General features: G+C 49.1%; 1 protein-coding gene across 1 annotated transcript in view; it reads left to right on the forward strand.

Moving 5' to 3' along the window:
• Window positions 1–23,744, forward strand: part of LOC121878331 — a 55,825-nt gene that overhangs the window by 22,331 nt on the left and 9,750 nt on the right. The window lies entirely within an intron of this gene.

A 23,744-nucleotide genomic window follows, 5' to 3' on the forward strand; every position in this document is an offset into this window, starting at 1 on the left:
CTCTCCTCCTCCTCCCCTACCCCCTTCCTTCATCCTCCTCCTCCTCGCCCTACCCCTTCCCTTCATCCTCCTCCTCCTCGCCCTACCCCTTCCCTTCCTCCTCCTCGCCCTACCCCCTTCCCTTCATCCTCCTCCTCGCCCTACCCTTCCTTCATCCTCCTCCTCCTCGCCCTACCCCTTCCCTTCTCATCCTCCTCCTCGCCCTACCCCTTCCTTCATCCTCCTCCTCGCCCTACCCCTTCCTTCATCCTCCTCTCGCCCTACCCCTTCCCTTCATCCTCCTCCTCGCCCTACCCCTTCCATCCTCCTCCTCGCCCTACCCCTTCCCTTCATCCTCCTCCTCCCCCCTACCCCTTCCCTTCTCCTCCTCCTCCTCTACCCCTTCCTTCATCCTCCTCCTCGCCCTACCCCCTTCCTTTCATCCTCCTCCTCGCCCTACCCCCTTCCCTTCATCCTCCTCCTCGCCCTACCCACTTCCCTTCATCCTCCTCCTCGCCCTACCCCCTTCCCTTCATCCTCCTCCTCCTCTCGCCCTACCCCTTCTCTTCATCCTCCTCCTCCTCGCCCTACCCCCTTCTCTTCATCCTCCTCCTCCTCGCCCTACCTTCCCTTCATCCTCCTCCTCGCCTACCCCTTCCTTCATCCTCCTCTCGCCCTACCCCTTCCCTTCATCCTCCTCCTCCTCGCCCTACCCCTTCCCTTCATCCTCCTCCTCGCCTACCCCTTCCCTTCATCCTCCTCCTCGCCCTACCCCCTTCCTTCATCCTCCTCCTCGCCCTACCCCCCCTATCCCTCCTCCTCGCCCTACCCTTCCTTCATCCCTCCTCCTCGCCCTACCCCCTTCCCTTCATCCTCCTCCCCTCGCCCTACCTTCCTTCATCCTCCTCCTCGCCCTACCCCTTCCTTCATCCTCCTCCTCCTCGCCCTACCCCTTCCCTTCATCCCTCCTCCTCCTCGCCCTACCCCTTCCCTTCATCCTCCTCCTCCTCGCCCTACCCCTTCCTTCATCCCTCCTCCTCCTCGCCCTACCCTTCCCTTCATCCTCCTCCTCGCCTACCTTCCCTTCATCCTCCTCCTCGCCCTACCCCCCTTCCTTCATCCTCCTCCTCTCGCCCTACCCCCTTCCCTTCATCCTCCTCCTCGCCCACCACCCCTTCCCTTCATCCTCCTCCTCGCCCTACCCCTTCCTTCATCCTCCTCCTCGCCCTACCCCTTCCTTCATCCCTCCTCCTCGCCTACCCCTTCCCTTCATCCTCCCTCCTCGCCCCTACCCCTTCCCTTCATCCTCCTCCTCGCCCTACCCCTTCCCTTCATCCTCCTCCTCGCTCTCCCCCTTCCTTCATCCTCCTCCTCGCCTACCCCCTTCCCTTCATCCTCCTCCTCGCCCTACCCCTTCCCTTCATCCTCCTCCTCGCCCTACCCCTTCCCTTCATCCCTCCTCCCTCGCCCTACCCCTTCCTTCATCCTCCTCCTCCTCCCCTACCCCTTCTCTTCATCCTCCTCCTCCTCCCTACCCCTTCCTTCATCCTCCCTCCTCCTCGCCCTACCCCCTTCCCTTCATCCTCCTCCTCGCCCCTACCCCTTCCCTTCATCCTCCCTCCTCGCCCTACCCCCTTCCCTTCATCCTCCTCCTCCGCCCTACCCCTTCCCTTCATCTCCTCCCCTCGCCCTACCCCCTTCCCTTCATCCTCCTCCGCCCTACCCCCTTCCTTCTTTTCCTCCTCCTTCCCCACCCTTCATCCTCCTCCTCCTTCCTACCCCCTTCCTTCATCCTCCTCCTCCTCGCCCCTACCCCTTCCCTTCATCCTCCTCCTTCCTCTTCCTCCTATCCTCCTCCCCAACCCCAACTCTAAGGTACTCAAGTAGAACCAAGACCACTTTCTTAAATGTAATGTTCCTCACCACCTCACCCATCTGTTTTACTCTGTTTACACCCGTTACTTGTTTACTGTTTACACCATTACTTGTTTACTGTTTACACCCGTTACTTGTTTACTGTTTACCGTTACTTGTTCTGTTTACACCCATTACTTGTTTCTGTTACACCCATTACTTGTTACTGTTTACACCGTTACTTGTTTACTGTTTTACACCATTACTTGTTTACTGTTTACACCCATTACTTGTTTACTGTTTACACCCGTTACTTGTTTACTGTTTACACCCTCTTGTTTACTGTTTTACTTGTTACTGTTTACACCTTACTTGTACTGTTCCATTACTTGTTTACTGTTTACACCGTTACTTGTTTACTGTTTACACCCATTACTTGTTTACTGTTTACACCCGTTACTTGTTTACTGTTTACACCCGTTACTTGTTTACTGTTTTACCCGTTACTTGTTTACTGTTTACACCCATTACTTGTTTACTGTTTACATTACTTGTTTACTGTTTACACCCTTCATTTTACTGTTTACCATTACTTGTTTACTGTTTACACCCATTACTTGTTTATTTTCTTGGAGACACAGCACTCAGGTACACAGAACTAAGGTACATTGGGGTACACTTACTAGGGTACACACAGAACTAAGGTACATTGGGGTACACTTACTAGGGTACACATAGAACTAAGGTACATTGGGGTACACTTACTAGGGTACACAGAACTAAGGTACATTGGGGTACACTTACTAGGGTACATAGAACTAAGGTACATTGGGGTACACTGACAGCTTACTAAAATAAATTGTGGTACTAATGTTTTCAAAGTAAATAGACTGACATGATTTTTTACGGTACAGTGATTGGTAACCTTTTCATGGTACAGGGGTTGGTACTTATGATTGTTAATGGTACAGGGGTTGGTACTTATGATTGTTAATGGTACAGGGGTTGGTACTTATGATTGTTAATGGTACAGGGGTTGACAGTCTTTGTTTGTTTTCTTGACGATACAGACGTTTATATTCATATCGTTTATATTTCTCATGGTAGGGGTTGAGAGTAACGTTTTCCCTGATAGAGGAATTGGCATGGCACCTTGACGTTTCCTCCATAGAAGGTTGGTATCCGTGTTCTTCGTGGTAAAAAGAATTGGCACATCCTCAGAGGGTTAACAAGTGTGTGTGTGTGGAGGAGAGAGGATAGAAAAAGATTATCCATGGAGAGAGTATCCATGGCCATCTGCCTGCAAATCGTTTTGTACAGTTCATCGTTCAACATTTCCTTTGGCCTTGTCTCCGTTTGGCTCTGTTGATTAATGTCGTGTGAGACCAACCCGTGTTGTGGTGTAGGTGCTGCTGTAACTACTGTACCTGTAACCTATTGGCCCCTGTACACGTCTTTATGACAGGGCACTAATGGCCTACCACTTACTACCTATTAGGCTATTTTACCCATCATCACCTACCACCATCACTATTACCACCCCCCTGCTACTACCTTCACCACCCCTCACCACTACCAGGTGGGGGGCAGGCAACTACACAAACAACTCATCACTACACCACCTCCATTATTCGTGCTGCCTCAATTTTATTTATTTATTTATTTATGTATTTATTTATTTGCCTTATTATTTATATTTATATTGTTACTTGGTGGACATTGTTGCGTCTGTCGACTTAATAATTCAGTGGTGTCATCATTAGAGCGACACACACACACACACACACACACACACACACACACACACATACATATACCACGTGTAATATATCGTGGAAGAACTAGGTTAACAGGCATGCTGGGGTACAAATGCGTCCATTAGTGTACAAAGCAGGTGTGAGGCATTTCCCGGTGTGTGTGTGTGTGTGTGTGTTGATAGTGGCGCCGCTCAACCCGCCTGTCGCCGGCACTTTGGCGCCAGCCGTCACGCCTCGCCCACTTTTGTCTTTCTCACTATTTTAACCAAACTCCTAAGTACCGGTATTTCCAAGGTTAGGGAAAAAAAATCACGATATGAATTTCTTATATACACTGTGGGTTTTTGTAGATCTCTCTCTCTCTCTCTCTCTCAAGGAGTTTTGTTTACGTCATGTAGAGTCGGTGGGGAGAGGAGGGGGTGTGCGTCACCCTCCACACGTTACCATGTCCCGGATACTGACGGGTGACGCCAGCCATGTGCGCCCTCCACACTCCCACATTACTAGATTCTGATCAATTCCCCCCCTCCTTCCCCTCCCCCTCCCACCTCCCTCCCCTACTCCTCCCACCCCTACCCCTCCACGCCCCACCCCACCAACCCCCTCCCACCTCTGGTTTATTCTGCCGCCTCCTCCTCCCTGCTGTTGGTGTGGCGTCATGCAGGTGGTATGGGCTGTGATGGCTCAGGTGGGTGGGCGTGTTGACTGCAGGTGGTATGGGCGTGATGTGGCTGCAGGTGGTGTGGGCGTGTTGTGACTGCAGGTGGTGTGGGCGTGATGTGGCTGCAGTGGTGTGGGCGTGATGTGGCTGCAGGGTGGTGTGGGCGTGTTGGACTGCAGGTGGTGTGGGCGTGATGTGACTGCAGGTGGTGTGGGCGTGATGTGGCTGCAGGTGGTGTGGGCATGATGTGGCTGCAGGTGGTGTGGGCATGATGTGACTGCATATGTGTGTGGCGTGTTGTGACTGCAGGTGTGTGGGCATGATGTGACTGCAGGTGGTGTGGGCATGATGTGACTGCAGGTGGTGTGGGCGTGATGTGACTATATGTGTGTGGGCGTGTTGTGACTGCAGGTGGTGTGGGCGTGATGTGGCAGGTGGTGTGGGCATGACTGCAGGTGGTGTGGGCGTGATGTGGAAAAAAATCCTTCCCTAACAAAACATAAACTGCTTCATATGTAAACAAATTAACAAAATCTACCATTAAGTTTCTATAGTTTCCAATACCATTTTAGGTCAGGTTAGGTTAGGGTAAATTAGGTTAAATAGGTAGGTTAGGTTAAATAAGATTGGTTTGGTTAGATTAGGTTAAATAGGGTAGGTTAGGTTAAATAAGATTGGTTTGGTTAGATTAGGTTAAATAGGGTAGGTTAGGTTAAATAAGATTGGTTAGGTTAGATTAGGTTAAATAAGGTAGGTTAGGTTAAATAAGATTGGTTTGGTTAGATTAGGTTAAATAGGGTGGGTTAGGTTAAATAAGATTGGTTTGGTTAGATTAGGTTAAATAAGGTAGGTTAGGTTAAATAAGATTGGTTTGGTTAGATTAGGTTAAATAAGGTAGGTTAGGTTAAATAAGATTGGTTTGGTTAGATTAGGTTAAATAGGGTAGGTTAGGTTAAATAAGATTGGTTTGGTTAGATTAGGTTAAATAGGGTAGGTTAGGTTAAATAAGATTGGTTAGGTTAGATTAGGTTAAATAAGGTAGGTTAGGTTAAATAAGATTGGTTTGGTTAGATTAGGTTAAATAAGATAGGTTAAATGTTCTTCTAGAATCTGTATTCAGTCGTGACAACCAACACCTTTGTGTTAGTACCCAACCCAGGCTAGAAACGGCACTGTTGTCTTGCCTTTGGTTGGTTGGTTGGTTGGTTAGGTTAGGTTAAGCTGGTTGGTTGGTAAAGCAGGTATCAACTCTTATCAGGTGATGGGGAACAGCTCTTGAATTGGGCCAAGATGGATAGAGCGACACACACACACACACACACACACACACACACACACACACACACACACACACACACACACACACAACCTATCTCCCTAATATATTCCCGTTACTTTCATTCTTAAGTTTAACGTTGGTTCAGCTCCTCTAACCTAACCCAACCCTCAAGGAGTCTGCCTGTGCCTCATATATTTGGACTTTTTTATCTCCACCGGTCACGAGGGTGTTGGTGCACAGTGGAGCAATGTGATGTGTCCGCCTCTGTGTTTGTCCTGCTCTCATCCTCCCACCCCCAACCTGTCCCCCTCCCCATCCATCATCTCCCCCACATCCTCATCTCCCCCACATCCTCATCTCCTCTCCCCATCCTCATCTCCATCCCTCATCTCCCCCACATGCCTCATCCCTCCCCCGTCGCCCCATGTGAATTCCGGACCTTAAAACAGTGTGTTAGTTTTTATGTGAAATATCTTAAGGGAAGGAATGTTTGGATATGGTATTTTATAATTGTTTTCTCCAGTCCATTTTGATTTTTTTTTTCGCCTAACTTCAATAATTCGTCTACTAAGTACCTGTATATTTCCCCGGTTGATATTATTGTTTTTATCAGATGTTCTTCACTGTTCTTGTGTTTATTATTGATTTTAATTTTTTTTTAGCCATGAGTGACCTTGTTATGGTTTCATTAATAGAGTCATGCTGGTCTACCTGTAGTTGGCGCTGCTGGATGGTTCTGACGGTGTGTGTGTGTGTGAGGCCAAGGCGGCGTGTCGACCTGTTGTTACGGGCGGCTCCTGTGTGTGTGTGTGTGTTACGCCCACTGGTCCGGGACACGCCTTCCTTCACCACTATATTATTCTTCCTTCCAACACTCATTTGATTCTCCTGTGATAAGGATGGTGCAGAAACAATGCCCTGTGTGTACATAATTTTTCATAATGTGTTTGTTCAAGTTCGGATAAATGATGTTGTTTCTACACACACACACACACACACACACACACACACACACACACACACACACACACACACACACACGTCCCACTGCCAGTAATATCAAATTGTTTTGTTTTTACTTAAAATCCCCAGAAATAACTTGGTCATTCAGAGTACAGCCATTGATGAAGTGATGGGGAGGAGAAGGCTGTAGGTGTTGTGTGGCAAGAATGGAGGGAGGGAGGGTAAGGAAGGAAGGGATAAAGAGAGGAGGGGAGGGGAAGAAAGAGGAGAGGAGGGAGAGGGAAGGAAGGAGAGAGGAGGGAGGGAGGGGAAGGAAAGGGGAGAGGGAAAGACGAGAATGAACGATTTTCCCCGGTGAGAGAACATAGTTATAAACATTCAGACAAGCGTGTAGAGGTGTAAAAGGGGTGTGAGGAGGGGGCAGGGAGGGGGTGTGTGTGAGGAGAGGGGGGGCAGGGAGGGGTGTGGAGGAGGGGGCAGGGGGAGGAGGGGGCAGGGTGGGGTGGGGGAGGGAGGGGCAGGGAGGGGGGAGGAGGGGGCAGGGAGGGGTGTGTGAGGAGGGGGCAGGGAGGGGGTGGGAAGAGGGGGAGGGTGGAAGAGAGGGGGGGCAGGAGGGGTGTGTGGGAGGAGGAGGGCAGGGAGGGGTGGGAGGGGAGGGGGGGCAGGGGAGGGGTGGGGAGGGAGGGGCAGGGAGGGGGTGGGAGGAGGGGGGCAGGGAGGGGTGAGGAGGGGGCAGGGAGGGGTGTGAAGAGGGGGCAGGGAGGTGGAGGGGGCAGGGAGGTGTGGAAGAGGGGCAGGGAGGTGTGGTGAGGAGGGGAGGGGCAGGAGGTGTGTGGAGGAGGGGCAGGGAGGGGGTGTGGGGAGGGGAGGGGGGCAGGGAGGGGTGGGGAGGGAGGGGGGGCAGGGAGGGGTGTGGGAAGAGGGGGGGGGCAGGGAGGGGGGAAGGGAGGAGGAGGGCAGGGGGAGGGGTGTGGGGGAGGAGGGGGGTGGGGGGAGGGGTGTGGGGAGGGGAGGGGGGGTGGGGGAGGGGTGGGGAGGAGGGGGGGCAGGGGAGGGGTGTGGGAGGAGGAGGGGAGGGGTGGGGGAGGGGAGGGGGGGCAGGGAGGGGTGTGGGGAGGGGGGGGGAGGAGGGGGAGGAGGGGGCAGGGAGGGGTGTGGGAGGAGGGGGGGGGGCAGGGAGGGGGTGTGGGAGAGGGGGCAGGGAGGGGTGTGAGGAGGGGGGCAGGGAGGGGTGTGGAGGAGAGGGGGCAGGAGGGGTGGAGGAGGGGGGGCAAGGGAGGGAGGTGGAGGAGGCAGGGGCAGGGAGGGTGTGAGGAGGGGGCAGGAGGGGTGGGAGGAGGGGGCAGGGAGGGTGGGAGGGAGGGGCAGGAGGGGGGGGAGGGAGGGGGGGGGAGGGGAGGGGTGGGAGGGAGGGGGCAGGGAGGGGGGTGGAGAGGGGCAGGGAGGGGTGTGTGGGAGGGGAGGGGGCAGGGGAGGGGTGTGGGAGGGAGGGGGGCAGGGAGGGGGTGTGGGAGGAGGGGGGCAGGGGAGGGGTGTGTGGGAGGAGGGGGGGGAGGGAGGTGTGTGAGGAGGGGGCAGGGGAGGGGGAGGAGGGGCAGGGAGGGGTGGGGAGGGGGGGCAGGGAGGGGTGTGTGTGAGGAGGGGGGGCAGGGAGGGGTGGAGGAGGGGGCAGGGAGGGGTGTGGGAGGAAGGGGGCAGGAGGGGGGTGTGTGTGGGAGGAGGGGGGCAGGGAGGGGTGTGTGGGAGGAGGGGGGCAGGGGAGGGGTGTGTGGGAGGAGGGGGCAGGGAGGGGTGTGTGTGAGGAGGGGGGCAGGGAGGGGTGTGGAGAGGGGCAGGAGGGGTGGGAGGAGGGGGCAGGGAGGGGGTGTGTGAGGAGGGGGCAGGGAGGGGGTGTGAGGAGGGCAGGAGGGGGCAGGGAGGGGGAGAGAGGTTGCAGTGTCGAGGTGGTGGTGGGTCTCTCCCTTCACTACCACTCACTAGGTCATCTCAGCTGCTCCCGCCCCTTATAGCCAACCCCTCATAGTCTACCCCTCCTCATAGTCCACCTCCTCATAGTCTCACCCCCCTCATAGCCCACCCCCCATCATAGCTACACCCCCATCATAGTCCACCCCCCATCATAGTTAACCCTCCTCATAGCTCACCTCCTCATAGCCTCCTCATTCCCTCCCTCATAGTCTACCCCTCCTCATAGTCTACCCCTCCTCCTCATAGTCTACCCTCCTCATAGCTCCACCCCTCATAGTCTTACCCTCCCTCATAGTCTACCCTCCCTCATACCACCCTCCCCTCATAGCCTACCCCTCCTCATAGCCCACCTCCTCATATAGCCTACCCCTCCTCATAGCCTACCCCTCCCTCATAGCCCACCCCTCCTCATAGCCCACCCCTCCTCATAGCCTACCCTCCTCATAGCCCACCCTCCCTCATAGCCTACCCTCCTCATAGCCTACCCTCCCTCATAGCTCACCCTCCTCATAGCCCACCCCTCCTCATAGCCTACCCTCCTCATAGCCTACCCCTCCTCATAGCCTACCCCCTCCTCTTGTCTTTGGTTGGCTCCATGTACTACCACTATTGCCTCCATCAACACATCCCTCGTTCTCTTGGGAGATGGTCGACACATCCCTCGTTCTCTTGGGAGCTGGTCGACACATCCCTCGTTCTCTTGGGAGATGGTCGACACATCCTTCCTTCTCTTGGGAGCTGGTCGACACATCCTCATTCTCTTGGGAGATGGGTCGGCCACATCTAATACTCTTGGAGCTAGTCGAGGCACATCTTCTGTTCCTGTTGACGCATCTTCCTCTTATGAACTTTTATTCTTGTCGTCGACCTTACAGGCCTCGCCCATCCTATTTCCCCCGCCCCACACACACATATACTGTGGTAAATTCTCTTATTTACATAATGCTTTATGTTTATACAGTATATTTAGACTTGTTTTATCTGTATCATTATTTATTTATTTATTCACCTTTGTTTATTTTACAATTTTACTCATTGTTGATATTAGTTGACTCTGTTAACTTGCATTTTAATTCATATGTTTAAATTGGTTTTATTTTTATAATTAGGTCAATTTTGTTATTTTTTTACATTTATAATTGACAATTTTTCGTAAGTAACAGTTTCATATTTATAATTAGATTTATATAAAATTACATCAGCGTTTGTTATTGTTTTTTTGTTTATTTATATTTATGTATTTATTTATATTGAGTTTTATTGAAATTTTTACATATTTTACCAAGTCACAATTTTACGTAGGGTATCACTCGGTCTTTATCCATGTATTTATTTATATATTCACTTTTTTATTGATATAATTGTGTCCTTGTACGGCGCACCAAGTGGGTTCCTTCACCCCTTGTTGACTGGGAGTGTCGGGGGGCAGTTAGGTGTAGCTCTCTCTCTCTCTCTCTCAGCTGAGGTTAACTGGACTACGGCAGATAAACGAGAATTGAGTTGGTTTTAATTCTTGTACATCATTTCTTATGGTATTTAAAAGGAATAAATTCGTTCTTTGTGTGTGTGTGTGTGTGTGTGTGTGTGTGTGTGTGTGTGTGTGTGTGTGTGTGTGTGTGTGTGCAATAATATATAGATAAATGTGGTATATAGAGCATCATGTTTTTAAGCTATTTTTTGTTTGAATCCTTTAAATATATTGTTTAGTTGTTGGCTAAAAAAAAAAAATCAGAATTTACAAGTTTTCGGTGTCAAGAATGTTGCCAGCATTATATGTTGGTTTAGTTACGCGAATACCAACACTTCCTATCATCTCATTGGTCAATAATATCCAAATCCTAATTAATAATCATGAATGTGATTGGTTTAAAAAAAAAAAACTCGCACTACCCGACTTTCATTGTTACGTCACCCTACTTAAGGTTACATATAAATCCGGGTCCTGAAGTCAAGAGCCGCGTCACTTGTTAGATTTTTATCCCCATCTGGAAGGACGTGTACTGGTAAGGCACTGCTGCAGCTCTGCCACTCACTTGTCACACCAGAGGGAGGAGGTAATCATCTCTCTGTAAGTGACGGCCACACAAAGGCTTTTACAAACTTTAAATTATTATTATTATTATTGTTATTGTTATTATTATTATTATTATTATTATTGTTATTATTATTATTATTGTTATTATTATTATTATTCTTGTTATTATTATTGTTGTTGTTGTTGTTGTTGTTGTTGTTGTTGTTGTCAGAATCATTATTACTCTTATTAATGGAACTTGGTATACATACGTTCATTATAATAAGGATTGTTCTGTCCCACGTGTTAACTATGTTGTTATCTACTGGGTGGGTAGTTAGGTAGCTACTGGTTGTAAACGGTAGACTTGAGGAATTGTTATCTTATCTTCCTACCGCGGGGGGGGAGGGGGGAAGGTAGTGATCACATCTATGACTGAACTATAATCATTATCACACTTTGTATGACTCCCCAGCCGGTAGCACAACACAGTCTTGTCTCACCCATTACAGTTCAATGTTTACTATGGAACTAAATATTTACCTCTATCTTAATATTCTGTGGTACTTTTTGGGGGGGGCAATTTCCAATCTCTTCCTTTAAGTGTTTTTTTTTTTTTATGACACGAACGTCGTAGAAAATAAATAAACACTAATATATTTCCCACAGTCACTTTGTTTTGATTCAGCCATGTTGTTGTGTTTTGTTTTTGTTTTTTTTCCTTCTCTCTTTCCCCCGGCCGTTGCCCTCACCCTATTTGACGAGGGTTGTATTTCCCTGGTTGCTATGTATAGGTGGGTCTCTAGGTTCACCTCCCCTGCTCACCCCCTCCACCACCCCCCACCCTCCACCACCTCGATCCCCACCCTCCACCACCACTTCCCGTTACCCTTCACCCCACCAGTCAAGCCTCTTGTTGCTAAGTATGGTTTGTGTTCCTGTTGTGTATTAATTCGGGTCAACTGATGATTCCCCCCCCTCCCTCCCCCCACTCTAACACTATTTTTGGAGGGGAGGGGGGAGGGGGAGGGGGGGTTAGGTTGGCTGAGAAGAGAGACACTTGAGGTGAGTTTCTATTATCTCTCACTTGGGTTAAGAGACACGTTCCCTGCAGGTCCTGAAGAGCCTTGGGTGTTGTGATGATGAGGAGGCTGTCACACACACCTTCCTCTACCTCCTCCTACTCCTCTTGTTGCTGTGGGTGTAGGTAGTGAAGGCACGGGGGGAGTATTAGTGCATGGAATATGGCCTCTACACCGACCATGTATAAGGAACTAAACCGCCAAGAGATAAAAATATTCCCCCACGCGTGTACACACCCTAATTGTATGTACCGAGTGTTTAGCCCTTATCTCACCCCTTCACTTACACAGCTTTAGTTTACTACTCCTTATACTGGTAGATAAAAGGGCAGTCATTAAAATATCCAGGTGTTATCATATGGGGCTGATCCACTTAGTATTGTGGTTAGTTAGATGTAAATAGTAAGTGGATATACAGTAAGGGTGTGGTGGTGAGGAGGCGGCAGAGCGAGGGACGGTGTCGTGTGCCGCGTGAGTGAGGGACACCACAACATGATTTGACAAGCTCTCTTGTATTGGCAAGACGCAACTGTCTGAACTGGTGGCACACGCCGCTCTCTGCTCCCCCCCCCCCTCTCTCTCTCCTCCTCTCTCCTCTGTACTCTTCCACCCCCCGGCACACCACCGCCACCCAGCACACCAACGTCACACCAACGTCACCCCCTGTACACCAACGTCACCCACCCCCTTACATCACCACCCCCTGTACACCACCGTCACCCCCCCGTACACCAACGTCACCCACTTACATCACCAACTCTATACACCACCATCACCCCTGTACACCAACGTCACCCACCTCCCATCGCTAATTCCCCTGCACACACCACCGTCACCCCCGTAAACCACCACCACCTCCCCTTACACCACCCCGCCCTTACACCACACCACCCCCCTCTGTACACCACAAACCTCTCCCTCCACCAATCACTTACCAAAACAATTGTTCACGAGCACACACATACTCACGAGGTTCAACTCAGACCACTAGACTATCTATACTGCCTCAACACTGGCTGTGGGTGGGCAGGAAGTGCTATTACCATGACTCACCCCACTCGTAACAGACAAGAGTATCATCACTACACACATAACTATTTCCCATACTTACTGCTTAGAGAGGGAGGGAGGGTGGGTGGGGGGATAGAAGTCACCGCCACCGTGTTATCATCATCGACACCCAGTCCTCATTACATACTCCTTAACACCCACGGTTCAAGAGTGACACATACTTGTTGCGAAGCCAGACTGTGATATACCTAGTGAGTGGGTCAAGATGAAGTTACTGTGGGTTTCCTTTCTCTTAACTCTCGTAGAACATGACAGAAGTGATGTTTAACCCAACCTTAATACAAAATAAATAATATTCGATAATTATTTAAAATTATCAAACAGAACTCAAGATATATGTTTATGAAGAGAAAACTAGCAGATAAATTTGAAGCAGGTTGTTAGGTGTATGTGCTAGTCGATCCATTGGCGAGCATTAAAGTGTCTCTGGCCAAACATTGTCATGGAACAAGTAACAAGGGCATTAGATCCCACCACCACACTGCTACACTAAGGCCGCGACATAATTACCTCTGGCAGTATGCCCCTTCAGCCAGAGGTTGAAGCATAATAAAATGTATAATATATGACCGGGAAATAATGGCCCCACACACACACACACACACACACAAACTTTGTATGAGAGAGAGACTTGAGGGTTTGATAAGAAAATTTAACCTTATAGGAACAGGTTCAAGTTGACTTTACCCTGAATGGTTCAACACATTACTCTTCAGGTGAAATAAGCTGGGAAGGGGGGAGAGAATCTTCAGGTGAAATAAGCTGGGAGGGAGAGAATCTTCAGATGAAATAAGCTGGGAGGAGGGAGAGAATCTTCAGGTGAACCAAAACTCTTCATTATATACTGAATCAACTTTATAAAACACTATATCATAATAATCTCTTAGGTAATTGGGTACTAACAGTCACCATTCATGACCTCTGACCTGTAATCCCCGTAGTGCTATCGTTCACAGGGATATAGGGTGCACAATAAACTAACCATCCCGAGGCCTACACAAAGGAGTCACACACACACACACACACACACAACGAGGATTTACACACGTTGAAGGCGCCACTGGTCTCATAAGTCAGAGCTCCCGAGTGGATTATTATATATTCTGCATAAACGGAACAGTTGGTCAGCAATTTGGCAGAGTTGGCAGGGAATGTGTTGAGGTTATGACTGACAGTGTGGGAGTCCTGTTGCTAGGGCTAATGTGGGGTGTGGGTGGGTATTTGTGGGGGCGTGAAGGTGGTGTTTTGGTTGTGCGGGTGTGGATGCCTGGGTATAGGTTTGTGTGTGTATGTTGGGAGGTGTGTGTGGTTGTGGGTGTTTGTGTATGGAAGTGGGTGTTTGTGTATGGGGGGGTATTAAAGTATGTCTGTAGGGGTGTATTTTTGTGTAGGTGCAAATGTCGGTGCTTAGATGTGTGTGTGTGTGTGTGTGTGTGTGTGTGTGTGTGTGTGTGTGTGTGTGTGTGTGTGTGTGTGTGTGTTTACGAGAGCAGTATTCCCTCGCACGCGCATGCTTGTGTACAGTACAGTATCAGCTTCTCTGTCAGGTGTTGTGTGATGTTTATAAACGGCTTTATTATTATTATTATAACTCTGGTGTTTGCTTTTTATTATTGTTTTAATCAGCAGATCTATTTATTGTGTTATAACCAGGGTAGGGTTAGGTTAGGTTTTAGATGTATGTGTGGAGGGTTAAGGATATCTGCTGATGGTGTTGGTGACGGTGTTTGTGGTGGTGGCGGTGAAGGAGGTGTGAGAGGCGTTGCGGGAGTTTTCTAGGAACACTAAGAGCTGTCATCTTAAGAGTGTGTGTGTGTGTGATTAATGACCACTGACGCTGTTACAGGTAAACATCCTTTCATTGTGGCTCTACACTTCCTCCCTCCTCCTTGTGAACGATGCTGCTATGTGTGTGTGACAGGTTGTTCGTTACTCTTGACAACATTAATGCACAAAAATGATAGATAACAAAAACAGTATTTATATTTATGCCTTAAAAACATACTTAGAATATACATAAAAAAGCTAACCCGTTAAGTATAGTGTGTGTGTGTGGGGGTGGTGTTGGTGTGTCATCAGGATGGGAGTGAGACGCACATCCGTCACTCTCCTCCCCCAAGGCTGGTTCATGACTCCCTCACTAATTTATTGTTATCAAAACTATTGCTTGTTGTGATCTGTTGCCCGCCGTCTTCATGGTGGTGTTAGTTTAGTGTGTGTGATTAATTACCACCACCACCGCCTCATCACCACCACCATCCACCTCTGCCCCACTATCCACCTCTGCCCCACTATCCACCTCTGCTCCACACCATCCACCACCTTTGCCCCCTCGAGAAAATGGGAATTGGTTTATTTTGGGCATGAGAACGTGACGAAAGAGGCAGTAGCAGGAGGGAAAAAAAAAGGTCTTGGTTTTATGACTCGTGAAGTTAAAGTTATGTGTTCATGTTTGTCTCGTTATCAGACTTTTGGTGGCTAGTTTTATGTTGATGTTTAATGTGTTTAGGTTAGGTCATGACGGTACGGCACAAAACGTCGAAGCTATATTGAAGTAAGTGTATAAGAGTAGTATTTTTTTGGGTCGTGAAGATTAGGCACCCTGGATTATTTCACCCGGGTACCTAATATTGCGGTGATGGTCATAAAATTGAGGCTTTTGTTATGGTTAACTTGTGAGCAGGGGGCGATGTAGTGTTGTCACGGTGAGGTACTGTACGTGGGTTTAACCCTTTGAGTTCTGGAGGGTTAAATCATAGTCCTCAACGGGTTAAACCTAAGAACATCAGAAAATAAGGAGTGCAATAGGCCGGTTGGCCTGTGCATGGCAGCTCCTGTCGAGTAACTACCACTCTCTATCATCCATGAATCTATCTAGTCTCCTTTTAAAACTTCCCAGCGTTCCAGCACTTAATACAAAGTTGCTAAGCTTGTTCCACTCGTCCACCACCCTATTTGTGAACCAGTTCCTTCCTATCTCCCTCCTAAACCTAAACTTATCCAACTTAAATCCGTTGCGCCGAGTCCTATCCTGCTCGGATATTATAAGAACTTTATCTATATCGCCTTTATTGATTCCTTTCACCCACTTAAATACTTCTATCATATCTCCCCGCACTCTTCGTCTTTCTAGGGAATGCAAGTTTAGTTTCTTTAACCTATCCTGATATGGAAGGTTTCTAAGTCCCGGAATCATTTTCGTCATTCTTCGCTGCACCGACTCCAGTGAATTGATATCCATTCTATAATAAGGGCACCAGAACTGAACCGCATAATCGAGGTGCGGCCTAACTAGCGCAAGATATAGTTGTAATAAGACCTATGCACTCTTATTACTTACACTTCTAGATATAAAACCTAATACTCTGTTTGCCTTATTTCGAACATTAACGCATTGTTTTCTAGGCCGTAGCTCCGAGCTTACAAGTACCCCTAAGTCTCTTTCACAAGTCGACTTCTTTAGGTTGATGTTGTTAAGGCTGAATACATTGACAGTATTTGTTCTTCCAATATTAAGTACGCTGCACTTGCTGGTGTTGAATTTCATTTGCCATTTTTCTGACCACTCCTGCAGTTCATTTAAATCCTGTAGTGCACTTGCATCCTGCCCTGAATTAATCTGCCGCCCTATTTTGGTGTCATCCGTAAACTTGCTTATGTCACTGCTGATCCCAGTATCTAGATCGTTTATGTAGATTATGAACAAGAGTGGGCCTAGTACTGACCCATGGGGAACCCCACTGGTTACACAGCCCCACTCAGATTTAACACCATCTACGCTGACCCTCTGTCTGTCTTCTATCGGTGAGTCATGATTTTATCCAAACCATAGTCCTCAGAGGGTTAAATCATCGTCATCAAAGGGTTAACACCATCGTCCTCAAAATGTTAAACCATAATCCTCAACGGGTTAAACCAAAGTCCTCAAAGGGTTAAATCATCGTCATCAAAAGGTTTAATGTGATCTTGTTGTGGACGTGGCATCATCTACTCCTCGTTCTGTTTCTCTATCACAACACAAGACCACTTCAGGGCAGAAGGTGTGGGTCGTGTGGTGTTGAGAGCGGCCACTGTAGCGATGGTAGACGGGTTGTAGGACCCACTTGTTGCCGTGTGATGATCCTCGTTGGAGACTGTCGTCTAATTGAGAACTATTGAGCCATTCAAGCCTAAAAGTGCTCACTATTTCATGTAGTTTATTATTTGAGATGACCTGATCATTAAACATCTTAACTTGACCAAACGTACAGTAACCTAACTTAAACTAACTTACCCACCCCAGGTAGCGTTAGGATGGTTAATCATCAGGTAAAATAAGCTGAGTATCTAAATTTCAGGTGATCTATAACTTCAAACACCAAAAACTACTAAATTTGTTGTCATGGTGCTAAGTCGTCACTGTCTCCCTCATACACACTGTAGGTAGTCCACAGAGATCTTGCTCTACGTGAACCGTATATCCAGATTATTACTTGAACTGACATTTCTCATTAATAATTCTGATTCTTAATTAATTTATGAACGTGTCTCTCACTATAGGTATAAATTGCTTATAATTTTCACGATACAAACGCACGCACTTTCGCTTTCCCTTCCCAGCTCTGGAACACCTGTGTTGTCTTTGGTGTATGAGATATCAGGTAGCGACACCCCGAGGTAGAATTTTAATCCATTACAGAGATACTCCTGTATTTCCCTGTCATTCGTTTGAGGTGTCAAGTACAGGATGGTGCAGCAGGCAGGAAGCGCAAGGTTACAGTAAGTACAGTAGTTTGTTTACAGTTGTGGGACCATCAGTCAATACAGCATTCAGGCAATTTGTGTAGGACGGTGAGACAGACAGACGTCCTGGACAACACACACACACACACAGACTCTGATAAATACCTTGCGTGCTGTTGAGGCGCTGCAAGGCACACAATATTCCTTTGGTGATAGTGTGTGTGTAGGGCTTGGCGTGGGGTAGAATGACACGGTTGAGAGGTGCAGGGAGATACAGTGTAGGTGTGTGGGGCAGTGTTGGAGACAGTGGAGTGTGGCGCCAGGTAACTTAGCGTGGCAGGTGAAGGGGAGAGGGAGGAGGAGGGGGCAGGTGCAAACAGTAGAAGGAATACGAAAGGGGACTGACACTGACAAGGGGTAGCAAGGCCGGGCAGTGGAGGGCACGGGTACCGGGAGGATGGGGGTGGTGCAGGGAGAGACAGTTAAGGGCATGGGGTGGGGGGGGGAGGAGGTGTGGGTCAGGTGGGTCAGTCAGCCTGGCGCCGCGTATTGATCTCACCGCCACACCTTTACAGACACATACACCACCAGGGGGTGTGTGTGTGTGTGTGTGTGTGTGTGTGTGTGTGTTTGTTTGTTTTGCGGTATTTGCTGGCAGGGTAAGTTAGGTCAAGCTGGATTAAGATGGCTGACGAGTTAAGGAAATCACGAATTAATTTTGTGTGGGTTAATTTGGGTAGATTTTGTGGTTAACGAGGGATTAGGTTAAGTTGGATTAACTTTGGAAGTTTCGCGCACACCACGTGGGGGAGGGAGGTAGTGCCATGTGCACCACGTGGGGGAAGGAGGTAGTGCCATGTACACCACGTGGGGGAGGGAGGTAGTGCCATGTACACCACGTGGGGGAGGGAGGTAGGTGCCATGTACACCACGTGGGGAGGGAGGCAGCCATGTACACCACGTGGGGGAGGGAGGTAGTGCCATGTACACCACGTGGAAGTACTAGGTGCCACGCGTCACTTGTAAGGTGTCGTGGGTCACCTGTGCGTCTGTTGGCTGGTTGACAGACTAGCGTTACACTCACCTTGTATATAGCGTCCTAATGTGTTGTCAGTGAGGGGGGGGGTCTAAAGGTGTGGTGCAGTAGTGGTGTTGTCAGGAGGGGGGGGGTCTCAAAGGCGTGGTGCAGTAGTGGTGTTGTCTCAGGTGAGGGGGTTGCAGAGGGGGTCTCAAAGGCGTGGTGCAGTAGTGGTGTTGTCAGTGAGAGGGGGGTCTCAAAGGCAGTGGTGCAGGAGTGGTGTTGTCAGTGAGGAGGGGGGTCCCAAAGGCGTGGTGCAGTAGTGGTGTTGGTTGTGTGAGGGGGGGTCTCAAAGGTGGTGCAGTAGTGGTGTTGTCAGTGAGAGGGGGGCCTCAAAGGCGTGGTGCAGTAGTGGTGTTGTCAGTGAGGGGGGTCTCAAAGTGGTGCAGTAGTGGTGTTGCAGTCTCAAAGGCGTGGTGCAGTAGTGGTGGCAGTAGTGAGAGGGGGTCTCTGAGGTGGTGCAGTAGTGGTGTTGGGTGAGGGGTCTCTCAAAGGCGTGGTGCAGTAGTGGTGTTGTCAGTGAGGGGGTCTCAGGCGTGGTGCAGTAGTGGTGTTGTCAGTGAGAGGGGGTCTCAAGGCGTGGTGCAGTAGTGGTGTTGTCAGTGAGGGTCTCAAGGCGTGGTGCAGTAGTGGTGTTGTCAGTGAGAGGGGGTCTCAAAAGGCGTGGTGCAGTAGTGGTGTTGTCAGTGAGAGGGGGGTCTCAAAAGGCGTGGTGCAGTAGTGAATTGTTGTCAGTGAGGGGTCTCAAAGGCGTGGTGCAGTAGTGGTGTTGTCAGTGAGGGGGTCTCAAAGGCGTGGTGCAGTAGTGGTGTTGTCAGTGAGGGTCTCAAGGCGTGGTGCAGTAGTGGTGTTGTCAGTGAGAAGTCTCAAGGCGTGGTGCAGTAAGTGGTGTTGTCAGTGAGGGTCTCCAAGGCGTGGTGCAGTAGTGGTGTTGTCAGTGAAGTCTCAGAGGCGTGGTGCAGTAGTGGTGTTGTCAGTGAGGGTCTCAAAGCGTGGTGCAGTAGTGGTGTTGTCAGTGAGGGGGTCTCAAAGGCGTGGTGCAATAATTAATTGTTGTCAGTGAGAGGTCTCAAAGGCATTAGTGCAGTACAGTAGTGGTGGTGGGGTGATTACGTGTAACTCTAAGGGGCGTCGTTACCACTTTACAGAAATGGTTGGAGGAAGTGTGACTAAAGTAAGTAAGCATTTTCGTAACATAATCTATCTAGTGACGAATATTTTAGTCACTGGTTGAAGATTGTGTTCCGTATACTATAATGTATTTGATCAAAGGCCAATATTTCCTTTATTTGGGAGTTTAGTTACGGTAATGTTGGATAATCAGAGAGCCATAATTTCCTTGTTGGACGATTTGTTATGGAGATTAAATAATACGTACGTGGGAAAGTGTTAGGGTGTACAGTGAAGGTCTGGCGACGTTAAGTAAAGCGGTGGTGCTGCTGCTCCTGCCTTAGACTACCGCCGCCCCACCCAGAGTTGGTGACGTATAGTGAATACAGTAGCAGTGTGTTGGGCGGGCTGGCGTGAGGGAGGGAGGACGGCCATGTGATACTGACACCAAGGATGTTTATTTTATTTTATTGTATTACTTAAGAAATATTCATCAGTACAGGTCCAAATGCTGATGTTACTAAAGAATAAATAGTCCAATATAAACAAACTTGCCATCAGTATACAGTATTATGTTGCAGCCTCACACACACGTACAACTTAAAAAGAGTTCATATTTATGTGTTGTCTCTCAGCCTCGGCAGATCATTTAGCAAGATTTCATAAGCAAGGGAGAGTGAGTGGATTATTTGAGGTCCTGTGAGTGAGACTTGGGTTAATAGGGACAGTTATACCTTCTGGGCCTATATACGCCTAGTTAATTTATAGTAAAACAAATTATCACTTTTGATTTTCATTAATATTGAAATTTATGTTGTGTTGGTGTACTCTGTTGTGTCTCTTACCACAGTGTTGATCTCTGACTGTGTGCAGTACTGTGTTTATGGTTGTGCTACTTTTACAACTTTGACGATACTTTGTTGGGGTCTTTCATTTATGTCTCTACAAAAGTATTATTGATATTTAGACGACGTTAGTTAACTTTCTGTTATCGCGGGTCTCCAGCTGTTAGGAAGGTAAAGGAGGTGACGGCTGTGACTTGAGATAGGACTTTACCCCAGAGAGTTACCCCCCCTCAGCTAGAACCCTAAGAAGATATGTGCTGTATATCATAAGTTCCATCGCTACAGTATTATTTTGGCATTTCCACAGCTCGCCGCCACTCACCCTTTACGCTGTGGTTGTGACCCGTGACGACAACGTTTTAAAACAAGAAGTTGTAACCCGTAACGCCATAACCGAGGGAAAAAAATTATAACCCGTGACGTTGTGAGCAGTGAAGCATTAATGTGAAGATCCCTGGCCGTGGTCCCTGGGGCGCCGCCCGGCCCCTCACGGCTCTCCACTTACCAGTTTTTATCCTGACTTGAGCTGCTCCTACCTCAGTGTTTTATCTCCTGCTGTACCACGTGTCCTCAACCCTCCTCTTACCCCCATCCTCACTTTTTTCTCTCTTGCCTCATCGCCATCCTCTCGACTCCCCAACCCGTAATCCTCCACCAACAGCCCCCCCCCCCCCCACACACACACTCTGTTGCCTGTGTATGGGGGGTTCGGGGTGGAGGGGGTGTAACATAAACACAGTTGCTTGTGGCATAATGTGACAAAGTGGGTGAGGGATGAGGAAGGGTGAGGAGGTGTTGACAGACTGACCTGTGTTGCGAGGGACCAGCTTCAGACCCCGACAACAGGCACTTCCCCTCCCTCCTTCCCTCCCTCCGTCCTCCCATTTGTGTATAAGTATAGTGTATAAACATGTATTCATCACTATACACCTGGGAAGGACTATACACCACCGCCCAGGACTCGTTACGTACAGTATTGGGGGTTACCGGTATACAAGGTACAGAATGGTGATAATATTTACGTAGTTTGGTGAAAATACTCCACTGAATGTCACGTTTATCTGCTATAATTATTTTTAGTTTTTTCTACCTGTTGTTGTACCTGTGTTTTTATTTTAGGTTTTTTCTTCTGAATTATTAACATGTAATTAATGCTTGCTGGAGATATCATTCCGGGTTAATTGTGGAGAAGGGGAAGGAGGAAGAGGAAGAGGAGTGGGAAGAAGAAATAGGAGGTGGAAGAAGAAGAAGCAAACAAACATCACCATTAATAAGAAAACAAAACTGTGTGATACATAGTGTGGGAGGCACCTGTCATCTCACATAGTGTGGGAGGCACCTGTCATCTCACATAGTGTGGGAGGCACCTGTCATCTCACCTGACACTAACATAAATACCGTGACAGCCACAATCACGTTTTTCTCTCTCTCTCTCTCTCTCTCTCTCTCTCATTCAACAATAAATTCTTATACTTTTCTCACTTAACGATATTAATGATTTTAGTTTGAGTCGGAGATAAACTTCATGAGATTGTGTTTGATGTTTGTTAGTGTTTGTTTTGTGTGATGTCATACTTAACTACTTGGTTAGTTTCAATAAGGTTTTTTTTTTAGCATTTTATTCGACTTTGGGATTTTCTTTTGATTGTATTTTGCCTTGAATTCTGAGTTTATATTTTATGGGTGCTTTTTGATAGTGTGGACAGGTGTAAGAACATAAGAAAATAAGGAGTCTGCAATAGTCCGGTTGGCCTGTGCATGGCCGCTCCTGTCGAAAGTTACTACCACTCTCTATCATCCATGGATCTATCCAGCCTCCTTTTAAAACTTTCCAGCGTTCCAGCGCTTACTACAAAGTTGCTAAGCTTGTTCCACTCGTGTAGTGAGGATGGTAGTGTGTGTGGGTATATATATATATATATATATATATATATATATATATATATATATATATATATATATATATATATATATATATACTGTATGTGTGGTTAGTGAGGGCGGTCGTGGGCGTGTAACTGAGGAATGTGTGTGAGGATGGTGGGTGTAGGTGTGGCCTGGTTGACACTGAGGGGGGGAGGGGTGGGGTATGACACTGACTACCTCAATAAGTGTTACACAGTTCCACCATCTTGGCACCCCGCTACCTTGGTAAATGTCACTCTTAAATTTCTCTCTCTCCTATTTTCTTTTCCTCTTCGTCCTTCTTCTGTAACCCTCAACCCCTCCTTCTACTCTCTCCTCTTCCTCCTACCCATCCTCTTCCCTCCACCTCCTCCTCCTCTTATCCCCTCCTCCTACCCCCTTTTCCTCCTCCTACCCCCTTCTCCTCCTCCTCCTTCCACCTCCTCCTAGCCCTCCTCCTCCTCCCTCCCCTCCTCCTCCTCCCACCCCTCCACCTCCCTACCCCTCCACCTCCTCCCCCCTCCACCTCCTCCTACCTCCTCCACCCCTCCCCCTCCACCTCCTCCTCCTACCCCTCCTCCCACCTCCTCCCCTCCCTCCCCTCCCACCTCCCTCCTACCCCTCCCCCTCCTCCTACCCCTCCCCTCCTCTCCCCCCCCTCCCCTCCTCCCTACCCTCCCCCTCCTCCCTCCCCCCTCCCCTCCTCCTCCCCTCCCCCTCCCCCCTCCTCCCACCCTCCTCCCTCCCCCTCCTCCTCCCCCTCCCTCCTCCTCCTACCCCTCCCCTCCCTCCTCCCCTCCCCTCCCCTCCTCCTCCTCCCCCCCTCCTCCTCCCACCTCCTCCTCCCACCTCCCTCCTCCCACCTCCTCCTCCCACCCTCCTCCCCCCTCCTCCTCCCCCCCCCTCCCTCCTCCCCCCCCTCCTCCTCCCCCCTCTCCTCCTCCTCCCTCCTCCTCCCACCTCCTCCTCCCCCCTCCTCCTCCCTACCCCTCCCTCCTCCCCCCCCTCCTCCTCCCACCCTCCTCCTCCCACCCTCCTCCTCCCCCCCTCCTCCTCCCCTCCCCTCCTCCCACCCCTCCTCCTCCTCCCCCCCCTCCTCCTACCCCCCTCCTCCTACCCCCTCCTCCTCTTCCTATTGCCGAGAACTAGTGGCAAAGGGTGGTGAGGAGGCGGGGCGACCTGACAGCCACATGGCACCGCGTGTTTTAGTACAGTAATTTCCCCTACTTCTTCTTCACTCTGTCGATAATACCTCATCTGACACACTCTAGGCCTAACTTAAGGCATCGTCGTTCAGTAGACTATCTCCCCTAACCCCCAGATGATTTTTTGGTCAGCCGAGAGGGGACCTTGTACACAAGTGTCTAATGGCTCAGCTCAGCAGGACAGGCCTAGGTGAAGGTCATGCTTTAGGTTAAGTCGACAAGTTAAGTGTATTCTTACATCTTCAGTTACG

This window comes from Homarus americanus, unplaced genomic scaffold (genome assembly GCF_018991925.1).
Source record: "Homarus americanus isolate GMGI-L3 unplaced genomic scaffold, GMGI_Hamer_2.0 scaffold41027, whole genome shotgun sequence".
Lineage (NCBI taxonomy): Eukaryota > Metazoa > Arthropoda > Malacostraca > Decapoda > Nephropidae > Homarus > Homarus americanus.